Source organism: Mustela erminea, chromosome 16 (assembly GCF_009829155.1).
Source record: "Mustela erminea isolate mMusErm1 chromosome 16, mMusErm1.Pri, whole genome shotgun sequence".
Taxonomy (NCBI): domain Eukaryota; kingdom Metazoa; phylum Chordata; class Mammalia; order Carnivora; family Mustelidae; genus Mustela; species Mustela erminea.
In genome coordinates, this window is record NC_045629.1 from 17,401,936 (window position 1) to 17,418,732 (window position 16,797).

General features: G+C 36.6%; 1 long non-coding RNA gene across 4 annotated transcripts in view; it reads left to right on the forward strand.

Annotated features, from left to right (window-relative positions):
* Positions 1 to 16,797, forward strand: part of LOC116575092 — a 75,094-nt gene that overhangs the window by 50,700 nt on the left and 7,597 nt on the right. For all 4 annotated transcript variants that reach the window (XR_004279605.1, XR_004279606.1, XR_004279607.1 and 1 more), the window contains 2 exons: positions 11,747 to 11,836; positions 12,910 to 12,982. This is a non-coding gene — a long non-coding RNA (uncharacterized LOC116575092). The remainder of the gene's footprint in view (positions 1 to 11,746; positions 11,837 to 12,909; positions 12,983 to 16,797) is intronic.

Here is a 16,797-nt window from a genome sequence, read left to right on the forward strand (position 1 = left end):
AAAAATCTTCCCTAAGTCCTATTTTCCCTATTTTTAATTTTGCCATTTTGAGAGCATTATATGAATCACATTATATAGCATATTATTGTCTTTTTTTCACTCAGCATAATACCCTTGAGACCAAACCATCTATTGTTACCTGTATCAATAAGTCATTCCTTATTGTGACTGAACAGTATTTCATGGTATAAATGTATCAAAGTCTAACTATTTACCACAGTTTTACTATTTTGGTTGTTTCCAGTTTTGATTATTACAAACAAAACTCCTAAGAACATTCACGTATAGAAGGGAGGTGGGCAGAAGACATGAACAGACACTTCTCCAAAGAAGACATATAAATGTCTAACAGACACATGAAAAAATGTTCATTATGATTAGCCATCAGGGAGATTCAAATCAAAACCATAATGACATACCACTTTACACCAGTTAGAATGGCCAAAATTAACAAGACAGTAAACGTGTGTTGTAGAGGATGTGGAGAAAGGGGAACCCTCTTACACTGTTGGTGGGAATGCAAGTTGGTGCAGCCACTTTGGAAAACAGTGTGAAGATTCCTTAAGAAATTAAAAATAGAGCTACCCTGCAATTGCAGTACTGGGTATTTACCCCAAAGATATAGATATAGTGAAAAGAAGGGTCATCTGTACCCCAATGTTCATAGCAGCAATGGCCACAGTCGCCAAACTGTGGAAAGAACCAAGATGCCCTACAACGGACAAATGGATAAGGAAGATGTGGTCCATATATACTATGGAGTATTATGGCTCCATCAGTAAGGATGAATACACAACTTTTGTATCAACATGGGCAGGACTGGAGGAGATTATGCTGAATAAATAAGTCAAGCAGAGAGAGTCAATTATCATATGGTTTCACTTACTTGTGGAGCATAAGGAATAACATGGAGGACACTGGGAGAAGGAGAGGAGAAGTGAGTTGAAGGAAATCGGAGGGGGAGACAAACCATGAGAGACTGTGAACTCTAAGAAACAAACTGAGGGTTTTGGAGGGGAGGAGGGTAGGGGATTGGGAGATCCTGGTGGTGGGTATTGTGGAGGACACACATGGCATGGAGCACTGGGTGTGGTGCATAAACAATGAATCTTGGAATACTGAAAAAATAAAATTAAATTTTAAAAAAAGAGGGGAGGTGGGTAAAAGAACTCTCCAGTACAGGGAAAAAAAAAAAAAAGTCATTATAAAGAACAATTTGGGAAACATTGGACAATTTGAATACGGACTGTGGATTCGATGTCAGCATTGTATCAATGTGAACTCTACTAATGTTGGTGATTGTAACTATGATTAAGAAGACAACGTTTTTGGGGCACCTGGGTGGTGCCCCAAGCACCAGTGGCTCTGTGGGTTAAGCCTCTGCCTTTGGCTCAGGTCATGATCTCAGGGTCCTGGGGTGGATCTCCATATCAGGCTCCCAGGAGGAAGCCTGCTTCCCCTTCTCTCTCTGCCTGCCTCTCTGCCTACTTGTGATCTCTCTGTGTGTGTGTCAAATAAATAAGTAAAATCTTAAAATAAAATAAAAGACAACATTCTTCCTTTCAGAAAATACACACTGAAAGATTTAAGGATGAAGAGACACTTTACCTCTCCATTTCAAATGATCCTAGAGAAAGAGAAAAATAAGGCAAAACTTAAACAATTCATTAATCTGGATAAAGATATACAACATTCTTAGTACTATCCTTTAAATTTTTCTGTGCTTGAAAACATATTAAAATAAAAAGTTACAAAGAAAAGTACCATCAGAATGACAACCTACTTTGTATATTTTACTCAAAGATTCTTGAAGAGTTAAAAATGATTTTAGACATGTCCATAACAGAGAACCTTCATCTGCTCTAAACTGAAATAAGTGAAATGTAATACTAGGTCTCTCTTTCTAAATATTACTTTAAAAAAAGATCTGATCAAAGATTTTTTTTTTTAAGATTTTATTTATTTATTTGACAGAGAGAGATCACAAGTAGGCAGAGAGGCAGGCAGAGAGAGAGGAGGAAGCAGGCTCCCTGCCAAGCAGAGAGCCCGATGCAGGACTCGATCCCAGGACCCTGAGATCATGACCTGAGCCCAAGGCAGAGGCTTAACCCACTGAGCCACCCAGGCGCCCCAAAGATATTTTTAAATTGATGTTAGGACGCCTGGGTGGCTCAGTTGGTTAATTGACTGCCTTCAGCTCAGATCATGATCCTCCTAGGATGGAGTCCTGCATCCAGCCCCCTGCTCACCAGGGAGTCTAATTCTCCCTCTGATCCTCCCCTCTCTCATGCTCTCTCTCTCATTCTCTCTCTCTCAATAAGTACATAAAATCTTTAAAAAATAAATAAATTGATGTTAAGGTTAAAAGATTAGTATAGGCTCAGCCAACTCAATCTTCGGTAACAACATTTTCACAAAGACCATGTGGTACAGAGGCTTTGGTGTCTGGCCTCTGGAGCCATGAGACTTGGGTTTGAATCCTGGCTTTGCCACTTACTGGTAGTGTGAACTTAGGCAAGCTGGTTAACCTCTCTGTGCTTCAGTTTCTGCATAAAAGAAAATAGAAATAAAAATAATCCCTAGTTCTCAGTGGTTTCTTGAGTTTTAAAAATGTTTACATCTGGGGCACCTGGGTGGCTCAGTGGGTTAAAGCCTCTGCCTTCGGCTCGGGTCATGATCTCAGGGTCCTGGGATCGAGACCCACATCAGGCTCTCTGCTCAGCAGGGAGTCTGCTTCCTCCTCTCTCTGCCTGCCTCTCTGCTTACTTGTGATCTCTGTCAAATAAATAAATAAAATCTTAAAAATAAATAAATAAATAGATAGATAGATAAATAAATAAATAAATGTTTGTATCTAAAGTTGCTATAAGACTGCCTGGCATATACTAGATTTATACAGACGTTTACTGTTATTAAATAGAGGGATTAAAAAATAAGTCCCTGGACAGACACAAACACTGCATGTTGCCTTTTTTCTAGACATTTTTGTCTTTGCCTCATACACCCCTTCAAATTTGTATCAAACTCCATCCTCTTTTAGGGTATTTTTATTTTCCTGCTCTTTGACAAAATGTTTCTTAATCTTCAGGAGTAATACATCAATATGGAGTGACAGTTTGACAATATGGTTCTCACTTTTCATAGTATAAATTCAAAGACAAATTGTGAACGAGTCAAGTGAAACTTGTAATTCACAGCTGTGAGGTCACACTAGTGAATTATAAGCTTTTCATTATGTCAGAACTGTGAATTACAAAGATTTTTTTTCTATATTTCCTGTCAAATAATTTATTAGCTACCCCTCTATCACAGGATTTTGCAGCATGCCAGCACCAGAGAACACAGGGACTCTACTGTGGCATTTCCAGATAGAACAATAAGAATTCAGGCATATAGGAAGAATATTAAAAAGGAAACAGCAGTGATTTTAAACTGTATTCTCCTCAAGTTTAGGGTCATTCCTGATGAGCAGTTAGATTTCTCTAAATTGGAATCATCACCATCCGGACTTGAGGGAAGTTGTGTTTTTCCTGTCTCCTCCTTATTAACACCATCAACTATCATTTCTCGAAAGCCAGTAAGGGTGTAATTTTGTACTGTTCAAAAAATTAAAAGATATTCTTGTTAACATGAACATCATTATTATTACTGCTACCATGAAACTCTGGATAACTCTTTGTAATTTGCAAAGCATGTTCAGGTCTTATTATTCACATTGACCCAATGAAGTACTATATTATATGAGTATAATATAGTGAGATATATATATATATATATATATATATACATACTTATATTTACATTTATATATGAAAGTTACTATATCCTTACTCACTTATGAGGAAATTGAGGTATGGAAAAGCTCCAAGAAATAATAGAGGCTTATCCAAATCATGCCACTACTAAATGTCAAAAGCAAGAATTCTATATTCTAGTTCCATATCCAGAGATTATTTCCCATGTTGCACTAAACCTCCTTTTCTGTATAAGCCTGCATGTACAGTGCAAACCAAATAAATCCTGGTACCTCTATAGACCAATATCTCTTCTGTTTCACATATGTAGAAGGAAGGCAGTATTCTAAAGTAATTTTTGAAAGAATTCTGACATACACATGCAAATCTTAAAGAAAATTTACTCAGTTTCAATTTATACTGTACAGCCACATCAATTCTTGTCTTCTGTTGTACCCTCAAAACTTTCCCTACCGTGAACTCTCCTACACTGTTGGTGGGAATGCAAGCTGGTACAGCCACTCTGGAAAACAGCATGGAGGTTCCTCAAAATGTTGAAAATAGAACTGCCCTATGACCCAGCAATTGCACTATTGGGTATTTACCCTAAAGATACAAACGTAGTGATCCAAAGGGGCACGTGCACCCGAATGTTTATAGCAGCAATGTCCACAATAGCCAAACTATGGAAAGAACCTAGATGTCCATCAACAGATGAATGATCAAGAAGATGTGGTATATATACACAATGGAATACTATGCAGCCATCAAAAGAAATGAAATCTTGCCATTTGCGACAACATGGATGGAACTAGAGTGTATCATGCTTAGCGAAATAAGTCAAGCAGAGAAAGACAATTATCATATGATCTCCCTGATATGAGGAAGTGGTGAAGCAACATGGGGGCTTAAGTGGGTAGGAGAAGAATAAATGAAACAAGATGGGGTTGGGAGGGAGACAAACCATAAGTGACTCTTAATCTCACAAAACAAACTGAGGGTTGCTGGGGGGAGGGGGTTTGGGAGAAGGGGGTGGGATTATGGACATTGGGGAGGGTATGTGCTTTGGTGAGTGCTGTGAAGTGTGTAAACCTGGTGATTCACAGACCTGTACCCCTGGGGATAAAAACATATGTTTATAAAAAATAAAAAAATTAAAAAAAAAAAGAACTTTTAAAATCTACTTTCTTAACAACTTTCCAAAAAAAAAAAAAAAAAAAAACTTTCCCTACCGTGAGTCAATATGGCTTTTGCCATTTGTTCCCCTTCCCCTTTCCTTTGGTCTCTCAAATCCTGACCCTCTCTCAGTAGCCTCCTGATTCTGCACCATAAGTGTCCAGGAACCAAACCACATTCTCCTTGAGTTCAGGGAGGTGGGCAAAGGAGACAAAATCAAAATTATCTCTCATAACTGTGTTGGGATAGTAAAAGCTTGTAACACTCACTCAATAATAAATCTTTTCCCTATTCCTATAGTTTTTGATCTTTCTAGCTTGAAGATTATACTGATGAGAATATCGTTACATATACATTTCAGTGTGATGGGTTAAACCAATATTTGGTCAGCATCTCTTTCCATGTCTCATACATTTCAACACTTGTGCAATTCCCTAAATATATCATGTTCTATCTTCTAAACCACTGCTCCCCACTCTTTTCATGTCATGATACATTGGGATAAACAGTAGAAGTCACTGTGAGGACTAGGAGGAAGTATCTTTGCACAGGGATAACCTATTCAAAGAACTCCAAAGTATAGAGATTCACTGATTAGAACAGTTGGTTCCTTGTCTTTGAGCATGGTGCTTTACCATCTAGAATAATCTTCTTCTTCTCCCCCTCTCAATGCTTTGTCTAGTCAGCACCCCCTTATCCTTCAAGAAACCACTTAGTGTCACACCTCCCAGCATATCTCCCCACTGCTCTCCAAAAGCAAGGAGGTCATCAGTCCCTAGCTTTTCTGTGCTTATCCTCATCTTAGTGCCCCACACTGACTTTGTATTTAGCTCTACCTTCCATTAGACTGTAATCGTGACAGCAGGAACTTAATTTTATACACTTTGGTATTTTCAGCACTTGCATGTTACCTAGCAAATGGTCGACACTAAAAAACTACTATCAAATGAATTAATGAACCGATGAACTCTGCTTGTCATTGGACGGCATTGCAACCTTACTCCTAAAAAGAACTCACAACTGATAGTTACTGCAGGAAATGATCTGATAAAGTCTCTAGGGGACTGCCCTAGGAATGAGCCAAACCTAGTCTGGCCATCAAGTACCATGTTGTTCTTTCTTGTGGCATGCTGGTCTTTACCTAAATTATAATTTGTAAAAATATGTGTATCTACTTGTTTAATGTCTATGTCTCCCACTAGACTGTAACCTCAATTAGGCAGCAACTATTTAGATTTGCTCATACATCATTCTCAGTTCTTGTAAGAGTAACTAACTTATGGAAATGAATGAATGAATGAATGAATGAATGAATGAATGAATGAATGAACAAATTAAGTCACTCTTTTCTTAACTGCTGAGATTGCTTGTTATCACCTTTTTTGATGGGCAGTTCCCAAACTCTGTGGTCCTCCAGAACAGGGACTACGTATATTCTAGTAAATCAAATGGGTCTTTTTCATTTGGTCCAGGATTTCCCTTATAGAACCAAAGCTGAGAATAATATAAAATAAGCAATGTCAGGCACCTAAAAAAGATGCCAAGGGCATACACAAAGAATTTGTTAAAAGACAGTAAAACTGGTCCAGAGACCCATTATGCCATGAATCCATACTAACAAAAAAGCTAGGGTTCTTTGGAAGAATCTTATGATATCACTGTATTGTGAGTTTAGTGGGACATTTCCTCTCTTTTCTATGAAAGTGAGAATGAGGGTGTTTCCTCTTTTCTTTTACTGAAACCAATTCAAGAATGTTTCAAGAGAACAAGACATACAGATAAAAGGGGACCTGCAAGAAAAGAACATCAGCAACTCACTGCCCAGATGGATAATTACAAAGATATGGATCCAAAGGTCCCAATGTTACTAAGAGGCTCAAAGGAAAAAGGCTAAGAGAAGCCTTGGATAAAACTGATATATGATTCCCAGACCTGGGGAGTATATATAAACACAGAGATTGATATCTGTCTCTTCTTGGGGAACTCTAAGAAGGGGGAATTCTGAAGACGAGCAATTGCAGGGACTAGCCTAAGACAATAGAGGAAAGAAAGAAGCAACAGTGAAGCAAGACTAGAATGTCCACTACTTATTGTTTGTCAAGACAAATGTGTGTAAGTTTCCCAAGAATCAAGTGGATACCAAGGAAGATAGATGGGCTTGAATTATCATGCTGGGACCCCATTGGCCAATAAAAAACTAGTCAGGATGGGGGGGCACCCCACTATTAAATGGCTATAGGGTAGATCACTGGGATCATGAGTTATAGGAATTCCCCCAATATAGTACATTATTCACATTAAAGAATGATGCCATGAGGGATTTCCCTTGGCTCCTCTAATGAAACCACAAATATATCCCAAAGAGTCAGTATTTTGAACTACAAATATCATAAACTAAGTAGGAATATCTGTGACCCTTTTCTTCTGTGTACCCTCCCTCTCTAAACTATAACCCAGAAGAACAAGAGGGAGGGAAAAAGAGGACTAGAAGTGCCCAATGTGTGAAAAGACAGCACATAACCATCTTTCCCTGAGTTACAGGTCATGTAGCAGGCAGAAGAGCACCTCTGAACTAGATGTAAGACTCAAGTTTTGAATTGGACTGAACTAAGTTTAATATCAGAAATTGACCAGAGAGCTATTGGATCTTCTTGAAGTGTGAAGATGTTGACAAAGGTAGGAAAAGGAAAAGTCAAGGGAGACATTAGAGACAATGATTAGAGAAAAATTAAACCATTTCCTGATCATACATTTCTGAATTCAGTTCAACCAATTAACCACTCATAGGTGTTATAGCCCCTTTTTGCTGTCCATATCAGAACCTTAAGTTTGCCTTGTAAATGACTGACATGCTTTTGAAAAAGTGCAAAATAAATCTTAAATTTGTGGTAAGAATGCACATATATTTATGCCCAACTTGCCACTTAAACCCCCACTCCATGCCTTGTCCTCCTCTTCCCCACATCCATATTACCGCCACAACTCTTTCTTCTACATGGAACCCAAGGGGTGGAGTCAGGCAGAACACAAGGAAAATTACCTGCAGATCACTTTTATAAGCAAAGGGCTAAAGCAATAGTGATGTGACCAAGTGACTGTGACTATAGGATTCCTGTTCATGTACTCTAATTCTTTAGGTAATGTTAAGAGATTTATTTTCATAAAACAAAGCTGATCTCATCACTTACCTGCTTAAGACTTTTAATTAATAGTCTATTGCAGGGCACCTGTGTGGCTCAGTGGGTTAAGCCTCTGCCTTCGGCTCGGGTCATAATCTCAGGGTCCTGGGATTGAGCCCCACATCAGGCTCTCTGCTTGGCAGGGGGCCTGCTTCCCCCTTTCTCTCTGCCTGCCTCTCTGCCTACTTGTGATCTCTGTCTCTCTCTCTGTCAAATAAATAAATAAATAAAATCTTTTTAAATAAATAGTATATTGCTTACCATAGTACTATAAGTACTAAGTCTTTTTTTTTTTCTTTAAGATTTATTTATTTGAGAAAGGGAGAAAGAGCAGGAGGCAGGGGTTGCAGAGGAAGAGGAAGCAAGAGAATCCAAGCAGATTCCCCACTGAGCACAGAGCTCAACCTGGGTTTCGATCTCATAACCCTGAATTCATGACCTGAGCTGAAATCAAGAGTTGAAGGCTTAACCAACTGAGTCAGTCAGACACCTCAGTACTAAGCCTTTAATACTCAGATTCCTTAAGGATCTGATACTAAATTATCTTCCAAACATAATTACCTATCACTCCCTTATATAACATATATTTTAGATAAATTTTTAAAAACTTACTGTGCTTTCATTTTCATCTCGGTTATGAATGGTTGAGGGCAAACCATTCATTCCACAATTATTTACTAAGCACCCACTACGTGCCAGGCACTACGTTCAGTATAGAGTTACAGCAACCAAATGGGTCCCTTCCTTTACAAACTCAATAGATTTGCAATAAAGACAGACATTAAAACAGTAATTAGATGAATAATTCATTATTGCCATTGTGATATGTGCTTCAAGTGTCTCAGAGTGCTATGAGGACAATGACAAATCTAACCAGGTTATGACAGCCAATTGACATCCAATCTCCTCATTTTTTGTCAGCCACAGTTGCTGCCAAAGGGCATTTTGGTAGGACCATAAGCCCCTGGGCAAGAGCTAAAGGGAAAATAAAGTCTTTCTTCAAATAATGGATCTGTCAGAGGTTCTGTGTATAGAAAATTGTTCCCATCTAAGACCTAGCCAATAACTCAAATCACTTAAGAAAACTTGTGGTTTTCTCATTTTAATTAAATATGTACTTATTTTATTTTTTTAATATTTTTAATCACCTATCAAATACTTGAACAACACACCACATGTCTTTGCACATGCTAGAAATCCTTCCTCTGATCTCTGTCTAAATTGTCTAACTTGATGGCACCTCATGCAGCAAGTCCCCTTGATTTTCCCTAAACCTAGTATATCTTCTGTCTTCCCATAGTACTCAGTTGTAACTCTTATGTAGCCTACCCTTTTCTACTGTATATTATCTTTCTTATATCCAAATTTTTAAGAATGAGGGAGGGAAGGGGCACCTGGGTGGCTCAGTGGGCACCTGCCTTTGGCTCAGGTCGTGATCCCAGGGTCCTGGGATTGAGCCCCGCATTGGGCTCTCTGCTCAGCGGGGAGCCTGCTTCCTCCTCTCTCTCTCTCTCTCTCTCTCTCTGCCTGCCTCTCTGCCTACTTGTAATCTCTGTCTGTCAGATAAATAAATAATATCTTTAAATAAGATATTATGAGGGAGGGAAGAGAGAAAATGGAGGGGAAGAGAGTTACCAAGTTCTGACAGCCCTAAAGGACAGTCAGTCAAGCCACTAATGCTGAGTTATACCCTAGGTAGTCAAAATGATCATATACAGGATGGCGAGCACAAGGGACATTAAGATGCAGTCATTGTCTCAGTAGGCCTCTGAAAGGAGAAGAAAAAACAGTATTATAATCCTTTTAGACATTTGTTAAAAATGTAAGAATACCAAGATAATTGAGCCATCTCTAAAATGGAAAGTCAATGCACATACCTGATTCAAAAGAAATTGGAAATGGTTAAATATATGTTATGGTATATGGTCCAACTCAGTATTTTTAAATTGGACAGTATTGACTTTAAAGCATTTTTCTCCTAGTTTTCAAAATAGTCAATGCCGAAATAGCACCCGTAAAATATGTCCCATGACTGTTATAACAAGCTTGTCCTAGATACAAGAAAACTAATTGCAGAGTCTGTTTTTCTCCCTTTTCTATAAATACATTCTAAACAAAGGGTTATGAGTTTAATTAAATAAATATTAACATATTCCATGGAAAAATAAAAGTCTTTCATAAGACTTCCCTGTCTTGGCACCATCTCTACAATAACCAGAGTAATAAAGGATTTAATCTTATCCGAAGTAGGAATTTTTAGTGACACTGGAATTTCTGGTGAGCAGTCATTACACTGCTGTTGCAGTGTATGTTGAAGGAATGTCTTTTACCCAAGAACTTGACTGAGTTTTCTCCTGAAAAAGTTATATGTACTTATATTTGTGCATTTAGTGGTAAACTCATCTTTTGAGCTGCTAAATTACGATTTCTTTTTTAAAGCTTAAGATTAACCAACCGTTAAGAAAACTGAAAAAGTTTAATTAGAATCATAGAACTAACCCCATCACAAAGCCAAATAATTTTGAGCCAGCTAGAAAGGCACTTGCAGTTCTAAATCTGAATATTTTCTTTATCACAAAGATTTGCTTGTCACTGTAGAACTGAAATTAGATCAAAGAAATCACTTTATAATCTCTTTCCTAAGGATTCTCACCATATTTTGACAACCAGTGGAAATTATATAAGGCAGTCTATGGTTCAGTAGGTAAGAGCATGGATTCTTGGAGTCATGCTGATATGGGTTCAAGTCCTAGCCTTGCCACTCACTGGCTCTGTGACCTTAAGAGTGTAACTTAGTCTCTTCGAGTTTCAGTTTCTTACCTATAAAATGGTGATAATAACTGAACTATATTACAATAATGCCATGAAGATTAAATGAAGATGTGTAGAATACTACTGAAGTGTCTGGCATATATTAAGTGTTCAGTAAATATTAGCTATTTACTCTATTACTATTATGTATTATTATTATTATATATTGTAGCATTATTATATATTACTATTATTACTCTATATTATAGCATATACAATATACTACTCTTTATTATTTCTAGTGTCTCTATTGTCCATGATCCAGGCTACCTTTCATTAGCAACTTCCTTCCTAGCCCTATTCCCTCCCACTTTGTGAGAGACTCAAGCCAATAGATACACATGTATGAAGGTCAAGTGAGGTTGTTGTAGTAATAGAAAGCAAAAAGTAGATCAAGAGATGAACTTAGTGGAATCTTTTGGAAAAGTGAAAATATGTATTATGTTGTCAACCCTTCTATCCATCCACAAAACTGCAGTAATATATGTGTGCCCTTAGTCAGTTAAATGTCTGCCTTTGGCTCAAGTCCTGGGATGGAGCCCTGCTTTGGACTCCCTGCTCCGCTGGGAGTCTGTTTCTCCCTCTTCCTCTACCCCACTCACCTACCCCACCCCTACCCCCACCCTGCTTGTGTGTAATCCTTCTCTCAAATAAATAAATAAAATCTTTTTTAAATATTTTAATTTAAAAAAAGGAACTTAGAGAATTCAGACATTCGATAAATATGTATTAGGTGTCATGAATAAGAATGACACAGTCTCTACCCTCAAGGAGTTTATATTCAAGCTGGAGACACAAACTTGACACAGTGAATTATTTCCTTACAGTTGTAATTATATATTACAGAGAAGAAGAAGGTGTGCAAAAAAAGAGCACTAATGAAGAAAGTGACCTCCCCAAACCACTGGAGTCAAAGAAGTCTTCTGTGAGGAAGAGGTACTTAGACTGACATCTTAGGGATGAACTGTGAAGAACTTGGGTTTGGAGAAGGTAGTTTTAGCAGAGGAAACACTGTGTACAGTTTCTGAAGGTACCAGGTGTGTGATGCATTTCAAAACTAAAAGAAGGCCTGTCCAGAGCAAAGGACAGTCATGTTTACTGCCCATTAGAAAAGTTTTGGGCCCCAATCTCAGGATTTCTCTCCTTTAATGCAAGTATTGCATTAGTATTGCAAAGAGTACCATGTTAGATGGTACTCTTTGTGTTTCCCTGGGAGAACTGAGGCTTGGGATATGCATATTGAGAGAGAAAGAGAGGAATTAAGAGGAAAGTCAACAAAGCACTATAATTAAAAGCATAGATTTTGAAGCCAACCTTCATGGTTTGAATATTAGCTTTGCCACTTATTAATAAGATTTGCTGATTTCTTTCAGAAAATAGAAAAAAGGGGGAAACGTACCAACTTGTTTTATGGGAATAGAATAGCCTTGACACAAAACTTGACAAGGATATTATAAGAAAAAAATTACAGATCAGTGTCTCCCATGAACATAGATGAAAAAATCATGATAAAAATATTAGTAAACTGAATCCAGATATGTAAATCAAGATAATTCATAATGATCAAACTGGATTTACTCTAGGAATACAAAGTTGGTTTAATTTTTTTAAAGACAATCATTATATTTCAACATGTTAACAAAATAAAGAAAAAGAATCATTCAAATAAATGTAGAAAGAACATTGATAAAATGAAATTTCTATTCATATTAAAAACTATCAGCAAACTAGATAGAATGGGACTTGAGAACTTCCTAAAGATGATATGGGGTACCTTAGAAAAACTAAACAAAAAACCTACAACAAACATCATAGTCAATAGTGAAATGTTGAAAGCTTTCCCTCTGAAACTGGAAATAAAACAAAGATGTCTGTATAATCAAGATAATGGTCAAGATTCTAGCCCAAACTCCCAACCTCCAGAAACTGTGAGTTAATAAATGTTATTGTTTCAAGCTACTAAATTTTACTGTAATTGGGGTAAATTTGATTCTAAAATTAACTTATAGATCCAAGAAGTTCAGTGAACCTCAAGCAAGAGGAATATAAAGAAAAACATAGCTAATCACTTCAAAATCAAAGGTAAGAGAAAAATGACATATCACATATGGGATGACAGCAATAGTGATGACTCACTTCTCAACAGAATCAGTGAAGAACAGACACAATGTAAGGACATCTTGTAAAGCTCAAAGAGCAAGGGCAACTAGAATTCTATGTCTAGAGAAAACCTTTCAAAATTAGAATAAAATAAACTTTCAGATTAGAGCTGAGAAAATTTTTCAACAGTAGAAATACATAAATAAATAAATCTCCAGGTTCAAAGGAATGATAGCAGATGGAAACTTGGATCTATATGAAGGCATAAGATGTACCACATATGGTAAATATATGGGTAAATATATATAAAGATCTACCTTTTTTTTCTTTTTTAAATTTCCTTAAAGGACAACATACTGTTCAAAACAAAATAATAACATAATAACATGGGGGCTTATAACATATGTAAAGCAAAATAATATATAGCAACAACAGCAAAAAAGGGAAAGAGATATAAGTGGATTTATAATATTGAATTTTCTCACATTTTATATGAAGTGATTCACTCCTCATTCTGAGTAGACCATAGTAATTTAAGGGTGTCTATTGTAATTCCTAGAGCACCCATCAATAAATAAACTAAAAGAACAACAGGAAATATAAAACATAAGACTGAATTTTTAAAAAAAAAGGACTAGATTAAATAAAAACAAGGGTGGAAGAGAAGAACCAAAAATCGATGGGGCAAATTGAAAACAAATAGCAAAATAGCAGATATAAACTAAACCATACCAGTAAGTACAATCAATGTAAATGGATTAAATTCTCCAGTTAAGAGGAAGAGACTCAGAATGACTAAACATCAAGACCTAACTACATGCTGTAGACAAGGCACACACTTTAAATATAAAGATAAAAATCAGTTGAGAGAAAAAAGAAAAGAGAGAGAGAGAAAGTGACAATGCAAACAGAATTTAAAATCACTAGATTTACACCAAAGTGGACTTCAAAACTATACATATTTCCAGGGACAAGTAGTAGTATCTTGTAATAAAAAAAGAGTTAATTCACCAGGAAGACATTATAATCCTAAATGTGTACATGCACCTAAATGTGTATATGCACTCTACATATAGAGCAAATATTTATAAACCTAAAAGAAAAAAGACAAAAATCCACAATCATGATTAAATATTTTATCATTTATCTCTCAGTAATTGATAGGACAAAGAGATTTTTAAAAAGTTGTAAGGATACAGAAGATCTGAATATTATTCACAACTTGACTTAATATCTAGCAATACCCAAGAAGTTCAGAATTCACATTATTTTCAAATGAGCGTAGAATATTCTTCAAATAGACTATATGTTAAGCCCTAAATTAAGTCTCAGGGGTGCATGGGTGACTAGTTAAGCATCTGACTTCAGCTCAGGTCATGATTTCAGGGTCTTGGGATCAAGCCTGTTAGGCTCCCCACTCAGCAGGGAGTCTGCTAAAGATTCTCTCTCTCTCTCTCTCCCTCTGCCCCTCCCTCTGTTCGTGCATGCTCATTCTCTCTCACTCACTTTAAAAATAAATAATAAATCTTAAAAAATAAAAAACAAAGTCTCAATAAATTTCAAAAGGTTGATATAGTGTTCTCAGAATAAGAAAAATCAAATTAAATAATAATAATAATAGGACATCGAAAAAAAAAACCAAGAAATTGAAAGTCAAACAACACACTTCTAAACAATGCATCATCCAAAGAAAAATGACAAGGAAAACTAGAAAATACTTCTAATTGAATGATAATGAAACACAACATAACAAAATTTATAGAATGCAACAAAAGCAGTGTTTAAAGGGAAATGCATCATTTTAAATCCCTTTATTAGGAAAAACTTTCAGAGAAAAAATGTAATAAAAGCTTCATGATTTGGAAGAATTAACATTATTAAAATATCATCTTCCCCTAACTGATCTACAGAGTCAATACAATCCAAATAAAATCTGAGCAGTTTTTTTAATTGGCAAGCTGATTTTAAAATTTATATGGAATTCAAGTTATTAACAGTGGCCAAAACAATTTTGAAAAATAAGAACAATGTTGAATAACTTAAACTACCTGATTTCAATACCTACAATAAGGATGTAATCATGACAATGGGATATTGGTGCAAATATAGAAAAATAGATAACAGAAAAGGACACAGAATCCGACAACAGACCCACACAGGTATAGTCAATTGATTTTGACAAAGACACCAAATATCAATGAGGAAATGATCAGAGTTGTTTTTTCCCCAGTAAATGGTGTTGTAACTATATATTCATGTGAGAGAAAAAAAAAATTCATCTCAGCTCCTATCTCTCACACATAAATTAATTCAAAGTGAATTATAGACCTAAGCATAAAAATTAAAACTCTAACATTTATTAGAAGAAAACAGAAAAGATTATCTTTTTGATCTGACGATAAGCAATGAGTTCTTAGGACACAAAACATTAACCAATTTTTTTTAAAAAATGGCTAATTGGACTTCCTCAAAATTAAAACTTCTGCTCATCAAAAGACATGATAAAGAAAAGGAAAATTCTCCTAGGCTCTTGGAACATACCAAAGAATTGAGTACCATCGTCCAAGCAGAGACTACACACTAGCACCTCCTTGCCTTGGTTTTCCCTTTTTCCAGTTTCTTTTTTTTTTTTTTTAAGATTTTATTTATTTATTTGACAGAGAGAGAGATCACAAGTAGGCAGTAGGCAGAGAGGCAGGCAGAGAGAGAGAGGAGGAAGCAGGCTTCCCGCTGAGCAGAGAGCCCAATGCGGGGCTCGATCCCAGGACCCTGGGATCATGACCTGAGCCGAAGGCAGAGGCTTAACCCACTGAGCCACCCAGGCGCCCCCCCTTTTTCCAGTTTCTTCACTACTGCTCTCTGGAATCACATTCCAAAATATCCCATATATCATCTTTCACTTCAGCCTCTGCTTCCAATGGATCCTAGGTTAAAACAATGTTCTAGTTCATGAAGTACAGATGAAGTCCCTTGGGCCAGGAAGAAAGAGAAACTACCACATTCTGAACACTCAATATATACCAGGCTCTGTGCCAGGCACTCCACAATGGCTATTGCACTTGATATGCACCAGAACTATGAAATGGCTCAAATTGGAAACTGGGAACCATGTTATTTAAAATTACACAGCTTTGCCAGGGCTAAAACTACAGGTTTCTCTCACCTCAGTTCATATTCTCTTGTTCTCCCCACTGCCTTCAGTAATATCTACTTTTGACTGTGCTCTTAGACATATTTTTGGAAATGAACTCTCATGATAAAAATAACAACAGTAGCTATTATGCCTTGAGTGCCTGTTTAGGTCAAACAATTGGTGAGGCACTTACAATCAGTCCTCACTGTATCTCCACAAGCTATTACTATCTCTAATTTATTCAATTGAAAATGGAAGCTTGCTGAGGTTAACTTTCTGAAGGTCTTCTGCTAACAGAGTAAGAGCTAATATTTGTGTTCATTATATGCCCTTAACATCTATAATTTCATTTAATCCTCTCATACATTCTTGAGGTACATTTTTTATGATCATCACATTACAGAATCAGTCACTCCAAAGCCCATGGGTACCTTTTCCCCTGCCATGTTGCTTCTCATTATAGGAAAGGGTAAAGGAAAGTAATACACAATCAGAAAGAAAGAAAGATAGTACTACCATCACCTTCTCTCTCACATATGTTGATAAAAGACTTGGACAAATTGCTTTGAACAAAGCAGTAGTCTCACCAATAAGCACCTATTAAAAATATGACCCATGGCTAGTTTTCTTAACCTCAGCACTATTGATATGTTGAGCTGGATAA